Source organism: Cicer arietinum, chromosome 5, assembly GCF_000331145.2.
Source record: "Cicer arietinum cultivar CDC Frontier isolate Library 1 chromosome 5, Cicar.CDCFrontier_v2.0, whole genome shotgun sequence".
Lineage (NCBI taxonomy): Eukaryota > Viridiplantae > Streptophyta > Magnoliopsida > Fabales > Fabaceae > Cicer > Cicer arietinum.
This window is the reverse complement of record NC_021164.2, coordinates 58712423-58717308: the sequence shown is the minus strand read 5'-3', so window position 1 is coordinate 58717308 and position 4886 is coordinate 58712423. Positions and strand designations below refer to the sequence as shown.

Below are 4886 nucleotides of genomic sequence, written 5' to 3'. Positions count from 1 at the left end.
GTTGTTCTTATAGATATGAACTAGCCACCATTTTCACCTTCCGTTGCCATGCTTAATTTGGTCCTGTACTATTTACGGTAAAAAAAAATAATTTTAATTAATTAATTAATTTATTTATCATTTTGCTTCATCTCTCTCCTATTTATTTGAGCCAAGGGGTGCCACTCCATTTCATTTAATACCAATGTTTATTGCTTATGTTTCTTGTATTATGATTTTAATGGAGTGTTAGTGGCAATTGTGCTTGTTGAGAAGAAAGTGTATAAAGATAGAAAAATGTGAGAGTTTAATCCTTTTCATTTGAATTTTCCTTTCATGCATGTTCATCTTTTAAGATGAGAGCTTAATATTTTTAAAATGAAACAGAAACACTTCAACTTCTTCTCTCGCTTGATACAATCCAAAACATGTATCGCCACTTCAAGCAAATATGTTTTAAATTATCTTCAATTTGAGTATAATCTCCTTTTAAATGTGTCACAATTTGTTTTTGAAATAGTGAGATTAATGGTTAGTTGTTTGTTTTCTCTATTCTTTTTAGTATCAATTGTCTCTTTCTTTAAAAAATTGACTATTTTATTATTTGTAAACAGCGATGAAGAAATTTGTAAAAAATTGACTATTCTTTTTAGTATTATTTGTCTGGTTCAGGTAGCTTTCTTCCTTTTTTTTTCACCCTATTTTTATAGCGCTTATAACTAACTTAATTAAGCTGTGTATCCAAACAGAAAAGATAATTTCGGTTAGAAGTTAGTTATTCAATTCTGGAAATTAAGCTCTATAGAAAAGATAAGCTGCGTTGAAGAATTTGTGAACTCATATCTTGTAGATTTGTACAGCATCGAACTGGAGGATTAGTTATTTGGAGGTCAGGAAGTGTTATGTGGGTGTACCGTGGTAACAATTATCAAGGGCCAAAAATTGTGTCTCAACAAATTTCAAAGGGAGGACCTGAGAACATGACGCCGGAGGAGGTTGAGTTCGATAGAATGCTTGATGATTTTGGTCCTCGTTTTGTTGATTGGTGGGGTACAGGAGTACTTCCTGTTGATGCTGATTTGCTTCCTTCTATGCTACCTGGTTACAAAACACCTCTTAGGTTTCTTCCTGCAAGAATGCATCCACGGCTCACCAATGATGAGCACACAAATATGCTGAAACTTGCCAAAGCTCTTCCTTGTCATTTTGCCTTGGGTAAGTGAAAATCATCAGCAGTACTGTTTTATTAAATTTCTTTAACTTTTTCTGATAACGATCTTGTGCTGACCATCATAAAGGGAGAAATAGAAATCTTTAAGGTCTGGCGTGTGCTATTCTTAAGCTTTGGGAGAAAAGTTTAGTTGCAAAGATTGCTGTCAAGCATGGTGTCCAGAATACAAACAATGAACTGATGGCTCAGGAGCTAAAGGTTTGTTATGTACAAATTCCTGTTCGTTGCCAGTTGCTTGTGAAATTGAGTTTGCTTAAAGGCTATAGCTGAATGCATCAAATTATGTGCAAGTACCTTGTTGCTAAGGAATAAATATTACATTGTAATAACCATTGCTTAAAACTGTATAATAGGCTGCAGGGCTGATTAGATAAAAAATAGTAAATGCAATTTGTAGAATGAACAGTGCAATTAGTATTTATAATTTTTGTTGTGGTCCAGAAATTAACAGGAGGTACCTTGTTGCTAAGGAATAAATATTACATTGTAATATATCGTGGGAAGGACTTCATTCCAGCCAGTGTGGGTACCATTTTAGCTGAAAGACATGAATTAAAGAAACAGATGCAGGATGCTCGGGAGAAGGTGGAGCGCAGATCTGTTAATGCAACTCCACCTGAGGAAGATCAAACATCTGCACTAGCAGGGTCATTGACTGAGTCTGAGTTCTATGAAGCTCAAGCACCCTGCGGAAGGGACTTATATATTGTTGAACGTGAGAAGATGATGAAAGAGGCTGCCAAAACCAACAATGTTAGGCTCATGAAAAAAGTTGAACTTAAACTAGCTGTTGTAAGTATCTACTTGTTTATGAAGATTATATATGGTTGAGACAGTAGTTGTGCTTTATTGTTGGAATGTAAATCATAAATGGCTTGCTTTAAAGGGGAAGAGGTTTTTTAATGTTCACATAATTAGTCTGCAAATAACTATCATACTGTTGTCGTGTCATAAGAAGAGGAACTGTTGAGAGGTCGCTATGTTCTTTGGCATTCTGATTCAAGATCGTAAGTTAATACTGCTATTTACATGTTATAATATTTATTTATATATTGATATATCCCAAGGTTGAAATTGAGGTTTCCAAAGCAAATAGGATATGTTGTGGGGGATACCGTTCATTAGCCAAAGCTTTGAAATCAGTTGGAAGGTTTGGTAGTTTAGTAATGGTGCAGAAAAATGTATCTTATGAATCGGTGGTTTAGTCTTAGAAATCTTTTTTTCCCATCAAGGGCTTCTTGAATCTCAGGAATATGGCAACTTCATTTTTTGCATAAAACCTTAGAAATTCATTATGGGCATAAAGCCTTAGAAACACTCAACATTTGATACATCCTTGGAGCTTTAGGTCAAGCCAATAGGGACTAAATACGTTGAGCTTAAATGCCTAATAAACTGAAGAATTAAGAAAAAGCAAAAATAACCAATGGTGAGACTTGGTAGGTAGGCCTCAGTTTGGAATTCTGGATTCCTGATAATATAAATCCTTTCAGCTTATTGTTTTTACCTAATTGTTACTGCAGCACTTGTTTATCTGCTTGCTGTTTTATAAAGTTCAATTTGGATGTTTGGCTTTATCTGAATTGTAAAGCCTGAATAAGCTTGCTGTGTTTTAGTTCAACTGTATATACTTATTTATAGTGAGGTATTTATATCCCTCAAATACAGCATATTAAAAGGATAGAAATGAATATTTATAATGTGTTTTTGTGACTTTTGTTTTCTTATGAACATTTAATTTGATTTTCTTTTTTCATATTTACACCTCTAAATACATGAACAGGCCCAGGCAGATATGTTAAAAGCAGAAAAGCTATTAGCTGAACTAAAAGTGTCCATGGTTCCAGCTGGTCCTGATAATGAGCGAGAAACAATCACAGATAAAGAACGTGTTATGTTCCGTGCGGTTGGTTTAAAAATGAAGGCGTACTTGCAACTTGGTTGGTAATATTCAGCTGAATAGAAGTTGCTATATTGCAATGATGCAATCCTAACTTCTACTTATGATATTCCGCAGGTACACATGGTATTTTTGATGGTATCATTGAGAATATGCATTTGCATTGGAAGCATCGAGAACTTGTTAAATTAATAACAAAAGAAAAGACTCTTGCAATTGTTGAAAACACAGCTAGGTTACTGGACTTCAAGAGTGGTGGAATTCTAGTAGCAATAGATAGACTTCCCAAAGGATTTTCTCTGATTTACTATCGTGGAAAGAATTATAGGCGGCCCATTAGTCTCCGGCCAAGAAACCATTTAATGAAAGCAAAAGCATTGGAGCATTCCATATCCATGCAACGGCACGAGGTTTCAAATTTTTATGACAATTTCAAATCTATTTTTCTCATTTTATATGTGACAATATTTGATCTTGTATAAGTTGTGCAGGCTCTGAGTCAGCATATAACTGAGTTGAGGGGGGAAATAGAAGAAATGAAAAAAGAACTTGTAAGTAATCAATGCATTGTGCTTACCTGAAATGACTTAATTGGTTGCATACCCAGCTAATTATTACTTCAAAATAATCTCATGAAGAGACTGGGAAAATCCTCCACCCCATATATTTTGGGTTTTGCATTTTACCATCATCATTCCAGGATTTCATTAATGGCAATTCCCACAAGTACGCTTCCGCCTTTAGTTATTCATCATGTAATTGACATGGATTATTAACAATTGGTATCAGAGCTCCTACCATGTTTAATTCATGATGAAATTCGGTTATTGTCTTTGTTTAGGATTCAATTTGGGAATTTTGACATGATTAAAAAAAATCATTTAATTATATAAATTCCATAGCAATAACTTAAACAAATTAAATTCCATAGCAATAACTTAGGCAATTCCCACAGCAACTGAATGTATTTCAAAAGGTAAATCAAAACTTAAAAACTCCTGCCAGCACCACCGACACCGCGACCGAAGGGGATATGTTGAACAGGGACGGAGTCAACCTGAACGACGCCGGGAATTTCAGACATTCCAAGAGCGGCAAGCATCTGTTTCCTTGTCGATGGTCGGTCCTAAGGGCAGAGACTTCGGGAACGGAATCCGGCGATCTTGTTACGAAGCCTCTTGGATGGAATGAATCCTTTCCCGTTCAGGTTGATCGAAGCCGATCTTGTTACGAATCCCTTCCCGTTCAGGTTGATCCCGCCGTTCATATCTTTTTGTTTTGTGGGTACTCGTTCCATGGTTTCGGCTTGGCTCCGGTGTGTGTGTGCAGCGACTGCGGCATTCATATTTTGTTTTTTTTTATTCATTTATCTATTTGTTTTTTTTTTTTTTGGATATGAATATTTTTGTTTATTATAAAACAAATAATCTGTGGGAATACTTTTGGATATGAATTTTTTTGTTTATTGGATCCTCTTGCTAAATATGGTTATGCGGTGCGAGAATTCAGTTACTTCCCTGTTTCATGGTGTTTTGCAATGGAGCTTTTCAATTAATATCAGAACTGGAGCTCTGACTTGTAACATTGCACCGGTTTGATTGCAGTGAATTCTTACTCCAATTTACCATCTTTAGCGTAGAACACTAATGTTTGACTATTTTTTTTTTGAACAATATTAGTGAACAATATTTTTTAATACTAATAAAATAAAGTTTATATTAGTGAAAAATAAATTTTTATTTTTAAATATTGTTTTATTTGGATATAAATTTTTTT

At 34.7% G+C, this 4886-nt stretch overlaps 1 pseudogene; it reads left to right on the top strand.

Moving 5' to 3' along the window:
• The first annotated feature begins 48 nt into the window (after window positions 1-48).
• On the top strand, window positions 49-3787 carry LOC101496771 (CRM-domain containing factor CFM3, chloroplastic/mitochondrial-like; annotated as a pseudogene).
• Window positions 3788-4886: the final 1099 nt, after the last annotated feature.